Here is a 19,643-nt window from a genome sequence, read left to right on the forward strand (position 1 = left end):
GGCAGAGAGAGGGAGGCAGAGAGAGGGAGGCAGAGAGAGGGAGGCAGAGAGAGAGAGAGGCAGAGAGAGGGAGGCAGAGAGAGAGAGGCAGAAAGAGGGAGGCAGAGAGAGAGACAGAGGGAGGCAGAGAGAGGGAGGAAGGCAGAGAGAGAGCCTTCAAAAGGGAGAAAGAGAAAGAGCAGGGAGAAAGAGAAAGAGCAGACAAACAAGGGACATAAGCACAGAAAGGAGCGAGATAAAGAAAACCAAGCAACAGAAACAGAAACAGAAAGAAAGAAGGAAAAAATGTATCCCTTTTTTTTCTACCACTGCCTAGACATACATGCAGACTGACGTGAACTTCTCCATATCTCCAGGACACACATCTTGTTTTCTGTCTTGTATTTTAGCTACAACACACCTTTTGATATTTTTAATCATGTTTTTCTTCTTTATTTTCTTTATTGCCTATCAAGCTTTTTCTACTAGAGTACAGTGTGCACAACCTCAGATAAGAAATTGATAAAAACTTCTTAAACATAAATCTTTTTTATCTTTTGAAAGAAACTCGGTGTTTCCCATCACCTTGAAATCATCTTTCAAAGACACATTCATAATGATAAGACACTTTGTACATATCATGAAAAACAAGTCTTTTGTCCATCATACTTTTGTCATGTCTACAATGGTCTCCCAAACCCCCAGACACCATCGGTGTGAAGATAGACGGCACACTGTCACATCAAAGGATTTCTTTTTACAAGTCCCAACTTCCCCTTTAGAGGCAGGAACAGTGCCCATAGCGCCGTGAACCACGGGTCCCGCACATTTAATGTGGGAAAGTCAACAAGACTCCACGGTAGACCAGCCAGGCCTGCTTGTTTGACAGTCTTGTCAATAGACTTGGTCCAGAGAAATGAATTTGAACATTTCAATCGAGGGGGTAATCATTGCAACAAATATTGAACTTGCGGGCACCCATCAATCTTGGCAGGGAACAACCATGTTTGATCCATTCCTCTATTTTTTAACAGTTTGAAATCAAATCCCTTTTGAACAGCAACTTTACCCTACTTTTCAATGGCAGAATGAGCAGCTGTACAAAATGGGACTTGTGAGGGCGGCATCACATGAAAATGAGCAGTCTGCCCTTATCATATTGTTTATCAATGGAAGTATAAGAAGAATGATCTTTATCTTAGTTGTGTACATGAGTGGTGACCATTTAACCATGACCCATTTAACATATAAGTAGGTGTTTTGAGAGGAAGAAGGGAGTAACTGCAACAACAAAACTATTTCTTTTCAGTTCCTTGTAAATTTGTTTTCCAACAGAGAGTTTGCTCTATCATATTTTAATATTAATAATATTTGGTTCTTGCATTTACATAATGTCCCCATGCACTTCCAAAGAGCTTTGGAAATTATTACCCTAGCTTTAGCTCTAGCAGTAGTTATCAGAGCACAGTGCATTTCAAGGAATAATCCTACCAGGTACCCATTTACCTCACCTGGGTCGAGTGTGGAAAATTTAGATTAATGTCTTGCCAAAGGATATTAGTGCCGTGGCAGGGGAAGTTTTAACAATTCATCTGTCAGTCATTTTGCTACATTGTAAGATCATTTGTTACAGTGCACATTGATGCGACTTGACTCAGCACAAGTTTTTGATACAACTATACCATAATTGAGAGAGCCAAAATAAAAATTCCAATGAAAAACCATACCACACATGCAACAAATCAAAGTAAAATGTAAAAAATCAAATAATAAACAAAAGTTACATTACATGTCTTTTCATGTTACTCGGGAAGAATATATTCTGCACAAAAATAACAAGTACACCATTGAATTCAAATTCCTAATTCATCAAATTTTCCAATTGAGTTAAATAAAACTAGCCGGCAGACAATCCAATACGAACGGGAAGCTAACAATCCCTCATACTTTCAATCTTCCTAATACAATGCCAAAGATACTTAAAAACTTATTCAATAACATAAATGTATCCTACAGAATTTGTATGGAAAGAATTGGGATACGTCTATGAATCATATTTTTGCTTATTCCAACTCTCTCATATAAAAAAAAATTCTGTGAGCTAAAAATGTGGAAGCCATTTTCAAATGTCATCCATATCTTTGCAATTTATGGCTGTTTGCGGTGCTGAAATTGGCTGAATAAATTGAGAGCGACGCGGCGCATACATCCATATTAGGGTAAATGGGGGTTATGGGAGTCTGTGGAGACCGAGGAGGGATTGACGTAATCTCAGTCGCAGCTCTCTCTCTCTCCGAGGAATATATTGGACAGTATTTCATATCGCATAATACATGGGAATCACTAGAAAGCTTTCCTTACAAGGGCAAGGTCAGCTGACAGGATGAGCTATGGTATCCTAGGAAATCGCATTTCAAAGCTGCAAATGCAGGGATATCTTTTACTCAAGCTTGGTTCTACAACTGCAGGGCTTTTTGTACTATACTTCCTAGTATGGAAAATGAGGCAGTACCTGAATAACATATCTAAAGATGAGTCATAGTTTAGGAGAGGGCTATACATGAAGTTTATTAAGTTTAAATTTCAGGTGCATGCTACTTTTGATAGAACATACTATATATAGTATTTATATACATACTGTTTGTACTTTTTAGAAAACAGTTGCATTTACTGGTCTTAGGTTATTTATATATAAAACATCATGAAAACAAGACAATTAACAAGTTTTATGAAACAGGATCCTGCAATCTGCAGAAGATGTGGACCTATTCCACAATACATGCTTTCTCAATAGACAGGATCAATGTCTGATTATACTCTTTCATACTATGTCAAGTAAATCTAGTTTCTACTTGTACATGTATGTGCTTAAACTCATATCCATTCCAAGTATGCAAAGATTATTTTTCATTTCATGCATTAAGTGGCCTGGCAATCAACATTTGCCAACTGCATTTGAAGAAAAAAAGAAAACAGATTGAAGCTATTTCATCCGATGTCATAAACATAGGCCTTTAGAAATGAATTGTGATTTACGCCCCCATCCCCCTCCCCGTCTTGTACTATAAGTGAAATGTAGGTCATATCACTTGAATATAATTCCTATCTATGAATCAAAACTTGATTTACTGAATGTTATCACTAAACATGTACAGATGATTGCAGCCATAAGTGTTGGCATGTGAAATTGGAAGAGCAGTAACTACATAGTAAATACCAGTCTGCCTCCAAGGGAGCTGAATGAAACTTCATCCATCCAAACGCAGAGATTAATGATCCAGTTTATAAGAGCCTGATGCAACCAAATTTCTGCTTTTGAATACTTGATAGCTTCAGTCATAACGGTTGCGTTCACACTACAACTATCTTTCTAGCAAACTAAACCCCATCCTTCCAAATACACAGATTAAGGACAAAATTTGATAACAAAAACCTTAGAAAACCGAATTTCATCTTTTTGAGTACTTGATAACTACTGTCAGAGGGGTTCTATTCCCACTACAGCTATCTTCCCCAAAACTTACTATCTTCCAATCTAATATATTAATAAATTGGCTTCACATGGGCCTGCTACGATCAAATTCCTGATTTTTAAAACTTGATGGCTTCAGTCAATTTATTGTGTTCACACTTCAACTATTATATTGTAAATTATATTCTCCTAAAGTGCAGAGATTAATTAACATGAGCATGATGCAACCAAATGTCTGGCTTTTGAATACTTGATAGCTTTAAATTATCATCATGGTTGCATTCACACTGCACCTACCTTCTTGTAATTCAACCTCTGCAAGATTGGCTGTGCATACAGAAATATCCTGTTATTAAATGCCATACATGTAGATGAGAAATGTCAATATCTGGGTGGAATTTTCCAGCTTATCAAGAGAAAGTTTGCTTATGATTGTCGTACAAAAGCCTATGGAAGTATCTCAGAAAGAACATGTATCAAAATCTCCCTTTTATGAAGTCCGTGAAGTCACAAATTTGAAACAAAAAATGTGCACATGAAAGACTTTTTGGCTCTGATCAGCATTCAGGAATGATTAATGAGCTTAAAATGTTTTGAATAGGTGCTTGCATGTATATGAACAATGCATGCAATTTCACACTCTACCTCAAACTTAAAGGCCCGAATTCACAAAAGAGGTTTGTCGACAAACCTTGGTTTTCGTACGTCATATGACGTGTTTTACGCGTTTTTTACAAACCTGGTTTGTAAAGAACAAAAGGAGGTTTGAGCTCAAACCTTGCTTTGTGAATTCGGGCCAAAGCCTCCAGAGCAATTTTCTCGATCATAAATATCTACTAATGAGAATGCAACATGAGATTTGCAAGCAATTCATCTCTCATGTCAGTAATCAGCACCATATTTCTACATTTGCCTGATTTGATACAAAATTTCATTCATAATTTTGCACTTACTCTTTGGTCTAGTGAAATTAAAAGAGCGTGTGCAATAGCTTTCAAAGGTAAACAGAAATAACACAGCTACCGGTAATACTTTAGTTTGGACTAAGTCAACAGTGCCTATCATCTAGAGCTAAAGATTCAATGCACAAATGTTTCATGTTTAGTTTGATCTCACTGGTGGTAAAGTGTGAACAATGCCTATCATCTAAATCGCATAAAATTAATGGTATAATAGTGCCTTCACTCATCACTATCTCCAGCAATAACACCATTTTAGCTCAAGAAGCTCATTGTGATTAGTTTGGATAATGTGAACAGTGACCATTATCTAACTCATATGCGGTGGTCACATCCCGCCGTACTTGCAAGTGCGTGCTGTCTACGTGCAAAAACGTGGGCAAAATGTGGGTATCCGTACGTGATGAGTACCGCCTCCGTACGGATTTGGAAGCACGCAGACACACCGTAGCACTTTTAGTGCACAACGAACTTTCGCTGCGCGCGGGCTGCGTGCGGGCTGCGTTCGGGCTACCGATTCACCCCAGTGCGTGTGACATGCGTGCCCGGTACTCCCTTCCTGCCTTTGCCACTCCCTCCCTACGTTTTCAGAAAAACGTGGCGGCCGTGGCCTCCCCAAAAACCGTATGGACTAAAAACATGCACGGTGGGATGTGACCAACGCTATAATGACTCATTTTGATAATATGAACACTGCCCCCATCTAGAGATCTCACAAAGTTAATGGTATAATAGTGTATTCACTCATCCCTATCTCCAGCAATAACACCATCTCAGCTCAAGAAGCTCATAATGATTCTTCTAGTTCCTGACAATCCAAGCAGCTCTATAGAAGTCCACTACAATTAGTTTTCATCAGCTCGGGATCGCCAAATAACCCACTACTTTAACTATCCCGATCGCCAATTATCCAATTAATTTGCGTCTTCATCAGCCCGCAGTTGCAATTAGCGGGATATTTGGTCAAGATAATCATCCCAAGATATCTTGGGCTAGTTTGCAAAATATCCCAGTATTTGTCCGGTGCCTCTTCACCAGCCCGAAGACTCGCATTATTCGCGATACGCTAAGCAAAATATCTTGAGCTAATTTTTTGAGGTCGAGTTTCAAGTTTTTAGGTCAAGTCTCGAGCTGATGAAGACGCAATTTGTAACCGCTGGCTTATTTCCCAAATCAGAAATAGCGGGCTATTTGGCAATCTCGAGCTGATGAGGATGCGATTTGTAACTTCAGGATTATTTCCCAAATCAGAAATAGACAGGTCTAATGTTTAGTTTTGATAATATGAACAGTGCCCATCATCTAGATCTCAAAAAGTTGATGGTAGAATGGTGCCTTCACTCATCCCTATCTCTAGCAATAACACCATTCCCAGCTCTAGAAGCTCATAAAACTGTCTGGATGTGTATGTTTATATGTCAGCATGGATGTCAAACCTACTCCAATGAAACATTCCAGATGGGAAATGGAATCTACATATTTATAGTTGGGTTCACACAGACAGTCAGTAGTTTAGGTCATGGTTTTAATCAAGGTTATCTTGTTGTTATAGACTGTGTGAACGCATTCACTGTTATAAAACTTTAATCAAGTTTACTTGAAGTTGTAAACCATGAGTGATCTAAGGCGTTAAAAAAATAGATGTTCTATTGCCCTTGCGACTGACCCAAAAATCTTGAAATCTACGTTTGGCTTAAAAAAAGAAAATCAACCGTTTTGGGGGAAAAAATGTATTAAAGCATAACTGAGAAATATCAGCCAAAAGAGGGCCACCCCCCCCCCCCCCCCCCACAAAAAAAAAGAAAATTCTGACCGGCCGACCCATGTTTTGGCATCTAAAGGGCAATACAACATCTGGGCAATTCCACGGTAACGGAAGGACACTCAGACAAGATTTTTGAACTTCAGGTTCATACTAAAAGAAATGTTTTATTAGTATGTATTAAACTATGGGGAACAAAATGTGTTTCAGTCGAGTGGAAAGCTTCATCAACTTCACAAAGTTTGGATAAACACTAATTAACTGGAAAAACCATGTCCATTTTTATGTCCTTCCGTTACCGAGATAATTAATATGCACATTCTTAAACTACTTAACTATAATGACAATTTTTTTGGGGAGAATTAAAGGCACTTATATAGGTATTATATCTGTACTGTTTCACATCTTATACTAATAAAACAGTTCTTTTAGTATGAACCTGAAGTTCAAAAATCTTGTCTGAGTGTCCTTCCGTTACCGTGGAATTGCCCATCTTCTTTTTTTTTTTTTTTAGGCCTAATGGTAGTTAGCCTAGCATGATAACTATGAGCAGCAGAAGACCTCACTCAAAGCTTTGTCCAGTGCAGACATAATTAACTCTTGAGGTTACACCAGCATAAATGTACATGAAGTTTAAAACTTTGAAAACTCATTGTTCAGTCCCATGTAAATTGTTTTTGTTGTTAGTGGATCCTTGTTTAAAACTCTGAGGGTTTGCAATTAAACGTAAAGTTCAAAACTACGACTGTTGCGTGTGAACCTAGCTGTTGCGTTTGAACCTAGCTTAAATGTTTACGATAGGGGAGAATGAGATGAGCTGTGGCATAGATATCTCCCCTGGGGAAACAACAAACATACAATATATTGCACATGTGTGTGGCGGTGATGGGGATGATATGGTTGAATGGCATGTGACAGAGTATTATGTCAGTTCTAATATCTTTCCATGAATAGAATTATGTGTCTATTTGATAAAGATTATAGCTGGTGCTGACAACATACAGGTGTATTTTGGTCGAGATGAAGACATTGACACTTACAAACAAAAATGTTTAGAAGCAGCCATTGGAAAATAATCAAATTTGAAGACCATGTTTTGTTGGTTGCACAATGAATTAAATCAATAATGATTTGAGCAAATCTGAAAAAAGCACTTGACAAGAAATATGAAAAGTGAGGGACAAGAATAGAACACAGAGGTACATATATTAAACAGGTAACAGTGATGACTAATGACACCCCCTCCGCCCCCCCCCCCCCCCATGGTCTAGGATGCCCTTCAGCAGGTTCTCCTGCAGATCTTCTAACACTGTCAAATGACATGTTACAGTTTATCACAGATGACATAAATCTGATGAGATACTTAAAACAAGGTGGATCATGTGGAGGTCGTGATCTCTCAACTCCTAAAGATATCATCCATTGTTTCAGGAGAATGATCCTGAGAAATATATTACAAGAATTGCTTTTTATTGCCCCAAAGCAAACATTTCTGATTTATTTCCATACAGAAAGATGACCTTACTGTATCACCTTCTTATTCCAAGAGGCAAGATCAATCAGATTAATCCCTAGGTCTTCAAATGATTGAAACATGCAGCCTTCAATTGACACTCTACAAAATTGATGAAATCTTTGTAGGTCATCAGAAGGTCTTCTGTTGTTGGGTAAACAATAGAAATCCCTATGAGAGCCCACTCCTATGCGCCTTTAATGTGATGGACACTCAAACATTTTAGGATACTTTTTTTTCTTCATAAATCATGCCAAGTAAAAAATATTGCCATATTGTTTTCTCATCCCCTTTCTGCCCCCCTCCCCCCTGCCCCTGCCCCTGCCTGCTTCCTTTCTCTTCTTTTTTTATCTATTTCATTACGTAATTTTTGTGTTAATTGATATTTTCATCAGAGATAAAATGTTCATTTATTGCCACACATACTATTGTACCTTTCAAAAAACAGACACTCATACAATAGTAAGGCACAGTTCGATGACAGTTCACAGATGTTTCCTATATGTCAAAAGTAAATGAGATAAATTGTTTAGTTGATTTTGTAAATCGACTCCAATTATGTTTACACTGTGATATCTTTCTGCTACACAAAAACATTGACCCCTAGATTAATCTAAGATGAGAAACCCATGATGAGATAAAAAGCTATGCTAAAAGCCCGTTCACTTACATATACCTGCCATCCAGGGTCGGAGTCAAGGCGTATCATGGCTAGTGACGTCTTTTCTGTGGAAAGTACAAAGATAAAAGTGGATTTTGTCAGTCGTATAAGGTTAGTGTTAAAAGTTAAGACAGAGGGTCATAGATGTCATTTGGGAGATAATTCTTTAGAATTAGATATTGGTTTATGCCCTTGCCCAAATCTCTGGTCAAGAAAATCCTTACAGAATTAAATCAAATCTTACTAGCATATTGCAGAATGAAATAGGTGTTGGGTGCAAGCCATACACATTTTTATCTACCCGTCATCGTTATTTGATTAAAATGTTGAAATTACAAGCCTAATTTCAACATTTTTAAGATACATGTATTCCATCACTATCATTTTCATCACACCCATTACATCATAATCCCTACTTTTATTCCTGGTTGTTGTTTCCCAATTGCTCTTTCTTGTTCTTCTCACAAACACTTTTCTATTTCATTCTGTCATTTGCTGCCATTCTCCTCTCATTTCCCTGTACAATTTTTCCACGATTTGATTATTCTTACTCTTTCCTACCATTCTGCTCTTCTCTTTATACTATAGTATTCCACAATATACAAACCCAGAATGAATTCACATGAAAATGTTAAAATTTGCCATGTGCAAAATATATATATCATATTAATCAATCTGTATTATTTAGGGTATGTTGCTGTACTGTCGCTTCTTTTAAAACTGCTTCAAAATGACAAGGGCAGAACCAACGTCAAAACCCAGAGATGTCTCATAAAAGCAAAATGCATCTATTCCTCTACTGCAGTGCTCGAAAGTCAAGTCCCAGAAAGATTTCAGTCAGGACTACAATGAATTAAATGGAATTTTGATTTAGTCAATATTCCCTGTGCCTACTTTGCCCTAATGAAGTACGCCGTTGGTAAACGCCGGGATGGACCAGTAATGGAAAACAGATTAAAGTCTTGGTGCTGCCGACAATATGTTTCCTGAAGGTCATCGGTAGATATGAATCAAATTTAAATTAATAAAGCTGGTATACAGTCGCTGTTTCTAACACGGGAAATGACATCAAATATTTTCGAGATAAAACAAAAGGATCTGACATGGGAATGTCAAGTTTTGCTCTATCACAACTACGCACTACCATATTTGGCAACAGTGGTACTGCGTATGTTCACAATAAAGATTTCTATGGAAATGTCATTGAATACGTCAACAGAAAATGTTTCTTTATTTATGACACCAGGATTTCAGGAAATCACACAATGTGTCTGTTGAGGTCCAAAATAGAATTAACTTACTGGTCGTAACCCACTGACTTCTCAATTCTCTCATTCTCATAGGCTTTGATACAGGAGTCACAAGGTTCCCGTAGGCAATGGATTTAAACAAGAGTTAATGCCTTTATCGCCCTCAGTAGACAGTACAAATGATTTTTTTTTCCTATCTCCTTTTTTGTTCACCTTTTATTCTTTCTCCCATGTTTATTTAGTTAAAATATTTCACGGGCCATTTTTTGTTTTTTAACATGTACATATACTCTAACTAAAATTATTAGACAGCAAATTATCAAGAAAAACCAGAATTTCAGGAAAATGGTACACATGAGTTCCTTAAAGACTATTTGAGGTGTTAATGAGATGAATTTGTACATTCTTGTAAGATTAACTTTTAAAAAAAGGATTTTCATCCTATTTCCATTTAAGAACTTGATCAATTATCTGATCTGTTTTTAATGTTTACTTGAGATGCATTTTCGTTTGTGTCTTTTCCTCAAGAGTAAAGAAAGCATATTTGCAATCAGATGTATTCTATCGAGGGCACACGCTTTGATTTGAAAGCCGGTTTCTATTGTTTTCAGACCATCCTAAATCCACTTATAAAAACCAAAACAATTTCTCTTTCCACTCTAGAATTCAACTCTACACCACAAGCATGTAAGACGACTCTTTCACGTCCATTATACATCAATTTACTTGCAATCCAAGATCAATCCTAAAAGGTTTAGGTATGCACATTGTAAAACAGAACGCAAGGGGTAATTCCACCGAGACGGAAAGCGTATCTCTGCGATGAGATACAGGGCCTACATTCATGTATATAGCCTTTTCACTTCCACTAAAAGTTTATATCCATTTCATAGCAACGCAAAGGGCTATATTGCACTCTTGAAAGTGGAACGCCACCACAACAAAAGGGCGACTTCTATTCTACATCTGCGCTGCTATTTTTCTTTCTTCCTGGCCGGGGGATGGGGAACCCTACCTTGGTGACTGAATAGAGGTCCCGGGAGGAACAAACAGTTGGTCTAGAACTTGATCCAGTACCTGGGTCCCGTTCCCCTGGGGCTGATAAAGTAACCAAGTCAAGGTTGGTGTAGGGATACATGTATTTTGACGGGAGGAAATCTGATTCTCTTACCCTAATATTTATGGGTTATTCGTCTCACCTTCTCGTTGATTTTACCACCCATTACAGGGTCTCCATCGTGTTTTGATTCATAATCGTGCCTCACCTAGTTTTAAGGAACTAACCCTTTGAAATTACAGAAACAGAAAGTAGATCAGTCTCGTCAAGATCACTCACAAAATATTAGTGCAGCATCCCAAATGCACTGATAGCAGTTAAAAGGGACAAAGAGAAAGGATAATTAAGTTGTTATTTTCTACTGCTAACTAATGATATTCAACAACCATGCAGATTTGTTTGTATAACATATTTTTGAGAGACAAATATGATTTATAACAATTCCAATTGTTTTATCACAATAATGTTGTATCAGCTTTTAGAATAGGGTTGGATATATAGTCTTTCATTTTTTTAACAGAACAGGATACCGTTGTAGGCCTAATGATTTGATCAGTCCACTAAAATACTGAGATCAAATGGGCTTGAGTTTATGAAAAATGCATGGTATGCCAATATCAAATGGTATTCCATGGGTAAACCAGTGTACAATATAGTTTTCAGTCAGAAAGTTCCAGGCAGCTGAAGTAAATGCTATTTGTGATATACACAGTAACATTCGTGAGATGATCTTGAGAAAGAAACAAAGACAAAAAAGTCAATTAGATTGTCACAGACTCCAAGTATATTTTGAACCTGGAAAACTAACATGACTATATTTTTCTCACTTTTTACATCCTTTTTTCCAACCCCACAACTACCGGTAACCTCAGTAACAGTGTCTGGTTGAAGACTAGTTTTGGTTGTAACCCCATGGGTCATTGAACAGCCTGTTGTTATTTAGAATAGCAAAGATCAGCATCTGTGACACCATTATCACATTTCCATATTTTCACCCTTTGAAGACCATTTTTGCACTTCTTAAGCCCAAGTATTTACCAGGTAGATGACAATCACAACAAAGTTAAAGACTATTCCTTTTTTTAAAGGCCTGAAATACTTCTGAATGTTATTCGTATCTCTTTTTTCCAAATGAGTTGAATCTTAAAGGTAAAGACCAATTTCAAAATATGAAATGGAAGCTCTTATTACCAATCATGTGAAAGAATATGTTTTGACTAATACATGATGATAACAATTTTGCTGAGAAACCGCCTACTAATTGATATATTTGATAAATTAGTTTATCTATTGGTGTGTGAGAGATAAACGCATGTGTCGCGCACGTGTGCGTAGTCCCATATACATCTTTCTGTGTCACAGAGCTTGTAACTTTACGAAGACTGGGCCAAATTTCTTATCATTTTGATGATTCCAGAACCTTGCAATACACACCAACACTTATGCTAGATGATCAACCTTTCTGATTGATTCCATAACGTTTCTTTCACCATAACTGGTCTTTATCTTTAAAGAGCACAGAAGAAATACTGTTAGTGTGCTAAAGAGATTTAGTACTGCAGAAATATTCTGCTTTGAATTACACAACTGCTATTTTATTACAGGTCTTTTGAAAATTGTGATTACTTACTTCTTCACCATGGGACTGCCCTTGAAGTCCCCCTCAAAGGACTATAAAAAAGGGGGTAATGGGCATATGAGCTTACTGTAAAACTTGCCTAACTAAACCAGGACCCTGTTTCATAAAACTTGTTATCAATAACAGGTAACAATAACTGTTTAATAGTGGCACTTGATTGACTGAGAGAAAATTTGTCATACAATTCTAGCATTAATTACTATTGATAACAAGTGCTATGGAACTTGGCCCACATCTTTTTGTGCGTTAAAATTTAACCCCCCCCCCCCCCCCCCCCCATTCAAAACTTAAAAGCAGGAAGTGGACAAACTTCTCAAGTTATCTTGAAACGGTCACTTACAGGAAAAAATATGAACTCCCAAGAGAAATGAAATGTACATGGTCAATCCAATAATTTCTTGCACATGGTCAGTCGTGTCCACAAATTTCTTTAAAGTTGAGATTGTCCTTCTTAAGTGACCTATACCCAAACTTGGTCAGAAACTGGACGGACGAAGGCTTAAGTCTGGCATATTTATTGAAAAGGTAATAGGTGACCATGCCAACCGACTGATTGAATGCTAAATGTCACTTATCAGCAAAAGGACACAGGAGGTTTGGATTAAATATGTCGCAAAATGAAAGCATGTTATCAATTAAGAAACATTGACCAATTACATGGACCTTCATTAACCTTTAATTATGGGGCAGAAAGAAAATCTGCTAAAGAAATATAACTTGTACATTGGTGAATAGGTTAGGTCATATAAACCAATTAAACTCTTAATTTTGTAATTTAGAGCGCCATTATTGGGCTACATGCTGTAAAAAAAAGAGCCCATGGCCACATGTGATCCCCCTTCCTTCCCTCTCCCCTATTTAATCCCCCCCCCCCCTCTCTCCCTTCCTTTCCTTCCACCCCCTCTTCCCTCCCCCGCCCCCCCCCCCCCCCCCCCCCCCCTTTCTTTATTTCTCCCTCTCCCCTCCACCACTTTCCTTCTGGCTTCTCTCTCTCTCTCTCTCTCTCTCTCTCTCTCTTTCTATTTCTATTTCTCCACAGCACATTTCATAACAGCATTTATGGATATTTTCAAAGGCAATTTGTGCAGTTTCAGTCACACCTTGTATTCTTCTTTCGGTCTGGTTGAACTGGTTCGCCGCTGGTCTTGAAAATTGGACTCAACCCAAAGTAAAGATACTTGTGTCGGGACCTGTGTCGGTTTCTGTGTGCATCGATCGCTACTCTGCCAATGCCAATGTCAATGCATAATTGGCATGCAACTTCCAATTACTAAATTAGGCCTACATACTTGAGTCCAGACAAAAGATAGTTCTATTTTGGTTTCTAAACTCTGTGTGCCATGTCCAATACTGGCTCATTAATTACAACACAACCTAGCTGAAACCAGACTCTCACCTGCGATTATTGACCGCATCAAACAAGGCCGCTGCTCCCCACGAACTTGCTCCCTAACAACGACCCTAATGATTCCCACTCCGTAAACTCAGGTCGCTGGAGGTCATTTCAGGTCACCGTGTTATTGTATGTTTTACACCTGGTTTGATGGCAGCTAGGCAAAACAACAACCATGCTGAGAGGGCAACATGTGGCTTCACGACTTACTTTGGCTCAGATTTATGGAAAACATCATTTTTTCATCACTCCAATTTTTACAGACATAAATTACAAAGGGTTACCATTCTACCGTACCGGTGAAGGTCTAACCCCCCCCCCCCCCCCCTCCACCCCAGCACCACATCCAGCACCAGCACCATATCAAGTGGTTTTGTTTTTTTGTCTATTTTCAGGCTATAAACTTCTCATGTCTCACTTCAGATTCCCAAATAATCAATTTCTTGGAAATATTCATTTAGTGGCAGATTCAGGATTTTCAAATTGTGACAGGGGGGATTTGCACGCGGGAGAAACCCTGTTTTCTTTCTTGTATTCTTCTTCTTCTTCTTCTTCTTTCTCTTCTTCTTCTCCTCATCTTCCTCCTCCTTCTTCTTTCTTTCTTTCTTTCTTTCTTCCACTTAATTCTTTTTTCCTCAACTTATAAAGGGATGGGTCCCATGATAACTCCCTGGATCCGCCTAAGGGCTATAAAGGCTGCATCATAGTGACCGGGAGCGCGACCGGGAGGAGGGAGGGCGGAGCTAGCCAAGCCATGAGAGATAAGCTTTCTGAAATCTGTCTTTGGGATATGGAAATGGGTTGGATGCTGATGGGTCTATACCACAGGTGAGGAGAGATGCGGATCACCATGGGAACTGGAGAGTCTCATCATGATGAGTTCAAGATGACGGAGAGCAGTGCCAGTGGATTGGGGAGCTGAGGCAGAACCAGACGCGGTCCGGGATTTCACGGTAACACGACTTCCGGGTGCGTGAAAAGTACCCCTTTACCGGACATTTCAGGGGGAACACGCATGCGGTCACTCCGACCCCGGAGTGGGGGGCCAGGAGCACACTATTAAAAATTATTATCTGGCAAATAAAAAATGGCATCAAAGGGAATTCCGCTAGTCGACATGCGCAATCATCTCTCGTTCTCCTTTAAATCCCAATATGGCATAGTATCTCTATAGTGCACAAGAGAAGAATATTCTCTTCCCCTATATATTGTGTTCTTGTGCCCCGTTCAAATTCCCTTTTTTCTTTGTCAGATGTTTCGGAGATGTGACCCTCCCCCGAGTTTGAGAGGGTCCTGGATCCGCCCCTGCCCACCAGGTCATTTCCAGCTCCAAACTGATGCCCTCGGAGATATAGGGGAAAGGGTTCACTTCAATCAAAACCACATCATCTTCACCCCTAATTTTCCATGTTTCTCTTCCAAAAGACCCTCCGGCTAGGGTCTTGAGCTAAGTCTCTTTTCTGGCTAATGAGGTTCATCCAGCAGGTTCATTTGCGTTCAGGTTCGACACAAGGGAAACCGTGCCTAAAGTGAATCCCCCAGTTTTACATAATTATCGACATAATTATTGTCATTCAACCCAGTAACAGGAACTAATGTTGACTTTAACAATGAAACCGGTCTGTAATGAAACAAAATAGAAGATGACACTCTTGATTAGAATTATAATATAACATAATCCTCTATCTCCCCCAAGTCTTTGGCGCAAAAAGGAACTCAAATCCGCCAGTGCGACGAAGACTATAAATATGATTCAAGGAGCGATACCATGCAGGCGCAAGAAATTAATGTAAGATCAATAAACGCGAACTGTAACTAAATCCAAAACATGACGTATAAAAAAAGGTCACTCAGGAACTATGAACACAAAAACGATAAATGCTAGAGTCGAATGAACCAAAAACATAAGACTAATGAAACAAATAGAAGATGATACTCTTGATTAGAATTATAATATAACATAATCCTCTAGGAACCATCATGAACAAAGTTATCGAATATGCATGTTTGTTAATAATTATCATCAAACCTATCATAACAATGGACATTATCTTTCACGATATCAAATGTAATATAATGAATGTTTAGATAATTATATGCTCACTCGTTAACGTGTTACAATTATTTTGCTAACAAGACATATAGGAGAGTTGGATTCATTTAACAATCTTAGAGGTATATTTATTATATATAAGAATATCCTACCAATTGAAAAAGCCAGTCAGGCGAGGGAGGGCGGGGGGGGGGGGGGTGCTCACACACATTTTATATCAAACGACGGAGAGATGTGCCTCGATGTGCCCCCACCCCTCCCCCTGGACCCTGTAGTATACAATAATAATTGTTCCTTGTGATTTGCATAATTGTGTATTATCTGCAGACATAATAATGGTTTTGAATTTAGTTTGTTCATGAAGTGTTTCATGGACAGTAATTATTAAAACAAAAAATGTTCTAAACACAATGGTCAATTTTTCTTGCACATTAAGACGTTGTCCATCTCACCTGTACGTTGTAGGTCAGCATTCACACTGTCTAAGACACTCTCTCTGGGACATGACGATGCAGGACATCTCTGAGCCTATGACAAGCTCAAGTTCAGTAGGTTAGATGAAGAAGTGGGTCATGCTGATTGACTGGGGATCCATGGAGGGGGGAGAAGGGGGGGGGGGGTGTGGGTCAAAGGTTACATGATTTAAAAATGGCAGCACTCGATCCACATCTTCCCTCTCTCAGTTTGCAAACATACACCACGATCAAAGCTTTATGAAACTATACATAAGTCTTCTTGATGACAGCCTGCACCAGTGGCGGATCCAGGGTGGCCGCCCCCCCCCCCCCCCTGGGAAAAAAGGTGTAAAAACACGTTAATTTTACCTATTTTGGGAGATGGGCCCCCTAGTGCTCAAGGGTGAGGGGGGGGGTGCAAATTTTCAAATTTTCGAGGGCTAAACAAAAACAAAATTTGTTCACTCTTGGTAATTTTGGAAAGCTGAGGACAATGTTAGTTCACCCTGCATGTCGCGAAATTTTAAATTATGAGCATCAGAGTCTTTAGAGCACATTTGACAGTTTTTGCCCCTATCGGCAAATTTGAAAAATACAAATACCGTTTGATATCTGAAAATCTATCATATTGGTCACGAAGTCCGTTTTGGGCATCAACAATGATGCGCACTGAAGTTCCATAAAGAAGATGGCTTTAATGTTTTCCTAAACAAATTTGGAAGGATAATGACTAGGCGTAGATAGTGGGCATAAGGGGGCAATGCACCTCTGTTTATAATACAAAAAATAATGTTATCCACGGAACTTGGGTTAATCAACCCCCCCCCCCCCCCCAGCCAGCCAGACTTGTAGAACAAGGGGGGGGGGGCCTTGTTCTACAATTTTAGAACTATATTAAATTCACAATCAAAATTATCAAAATTATGAACCCGAACGATCCATTCCATTCATCGTATCGGGAAATGGTCAGTGTAACTATAATGAGGCCATGAGGGCATGTGGCACGTATTTATTAAAGTGACCATACAGATATTCTTTTTACTACTATACTAGTGAGAAAAAAAAAAAAAAGTCGAGACTGTTTGTATAATGTAAATCCCAAACACAAGGAGCAATTTTCACCCACCAGATTAGTCCTGTTTGGCACTCTATTTTAACTAATCTGATTATTATACTAAAATAGACATGGAGTATAATGGTTTAATGGCTTCTCTCCTTTAACGCAAGAATACTTTATTTACAAATAAAAACCAATGTAATCTTGACGAAAGCATTTATCTGTTTATAATCTCTGGTAATAGTTTAATTCTTCGCTAAGGTCCAGTAATTGAGATTCTTATTTTCTTATAGGTAACTTTTGATTTTAGGGGACTGCTGTACTCTGCACTTTTATACCAAAAGATCTAAATTCAGCTATTATTCTAATCCCCTTTCTTCATTCAGAACTAATGGCTGTATTTATAAAGGGTCACTTCAGATGTGATTTGGTCTAGTGGTCACTCACTCTCTTCTCTGTCTTTGCCATTATATACAAACCGAATCTGACGGACTTTGGTTAAAAAACTGAGTCGCGTTATTCGGTCCCCAGATGTAAACAATCATAATAATATCTGACTGGTGAACGTCGGTAATACCCAGTTACATAATATTATGAACAAATGAACAACAACAGTGACACTATGTAAACTAGGCCTATTTCAAAAGTCAAGGTATAAATAAAAAGAACCAAAAATGTGTACATTTGAATTCATTCCCATTGCCAGGATATAGAATTCAATTGAAGATACTTCTACATAGATTAGGCTTGCAACTTTGGGAGTGGATTAGGTTTGATGTTTGATTGTTAAATCTATTTGAATAAAATTGAATATAGCATTCCACTGAGTATGATTACTCCACTATTTAAAAAAAAAAAGCATGCATGATTATAGACCCGAAAGCACACAACGCCTTGATGACGCAATCTGTATATAGGGAATCATCTACTTTTTAAAACTTCATAGAAAGTACGTACAACGTTTCTTATGGCTGACTAAATGGTAATGTGTTGTTTACCGTGTCATGCCATATTATACGTCTGACGTAAGGAGCTATAAGTAGGGCCTATTGCATTACATCAGAGTGGTTTTCTAAAAATCTTACAGGATTGTTAATCAAAAGAGTGGTGCCGAGTTTAATCTCTCAATGTTCCTGGGAACTTCAAAGAAAAGCGTGCGAGTTCCACTCTACACCCTACCAGCTGCAGTCCACTTGATCTCCCGATTTCTTAATTGTTGTCATCACACTGCAAACTGCCCTGAGATGAGGTTTCAGTCTCCCGTGTCGTCATGGCAACCAGCCTGGGGAAAGAGATGCAGAGTTCATTACCTTTCTGAATGAAACGACACTCACTGTCGTGGAATGCATCGCAGTCAGATACTATCCAATGTCTCTCCGAATTCCAATTCAAGTTTGTTTCTTAATTAAGGGTCGGTCACAAACTGATTGATACCCGGTCACACCAACGAGACCGACGCCAGACCGATAACAGACCGAGGAAGATATTACAGTATCCGTAGAATGGCCAAGAATCGGTCGCTTTGAAGTTGTGACGGTGTGACTGAGGCATACAACTTTAAAATCGAAGATTGGTAATAGATCAGAGAAAATCCGAGAAAGTCGGTGCCAAAGGTTCATTAACATAACATGTCCCGATATTTGCTTTGGGTTTTACTTTTTTGTCAAAGATAATAGGTTACAACTGAGTTTAGGTTGGGTTAAGGGTAAGTATAGGTTTAAGGTGGTTATAAGGTTTACGGGCATCTTTCTCTCTGTCTCTCTCTCTCTCTCTCTCTCTCTCTCCCTTTCTCTTCATGGCTCCCCCTCTCTCTCTCTCCCTCTCTCTCTCTCACTCTCTCTCTCTCTCTCTCGACAGATCTTGTAGCTACCGTTATCAGTGACGTGGGACCGGACCCTTCGCTTGAAATGAATGCACCTTCAAAGGCGGGAATTCACGTATACCGCGCTTTAATTGGGATGCATGTCGGGGGTGCAGACAGCACTTCAAGTGGCAGTGCTCACTACTTCTCCTTTACCCTCGAATCTCTCTGGATACTTGTTTGCACGTCACCATGAGACAAACACTCAAGCTATGGCAAGCTTCCGGGATGTGCAAATCTGCTCATTTGACACTGCTGTTTGTATGCAATGCAGAGATCCATTACATGTTGATAATCAACCAAAAACCTAAACACTAAAGCTATATCTTATTGCAACGATATGACTTAATTAAACAAAAGTGAAAGAAGTTTGCTTATCATTAATTTTGTTATGCTAGTTCTAAGTCGTTTATGATTCTGTTATGATAGACAAAAACGATAGGTGAGCTTATACGAAACTTTACAATCAATATGGCGATAATATAGATCTCCATTTGTAATAGATCAATTTACTCTTAAACGGCAGAACCTC

Source organism: Strongylocentrotus purpuratus, unplaced genomic scaffold (genome assembly GCF_000002235.5).
Source record: "Strongylocentrotus purpuratus isolate Spur 01 unplaced genomic scaffold, Spur_5.0 spur5_scaffold_9, whole genome shotgun sequence".
NCBI classification, from domain to species: Eukaryota; Metazoa; Echinodermata; class Echinoidea; order Camarodonta; family Strongylocentrotidae; genus Strongylocentrotus; species Strongylocentrotus purpuratus.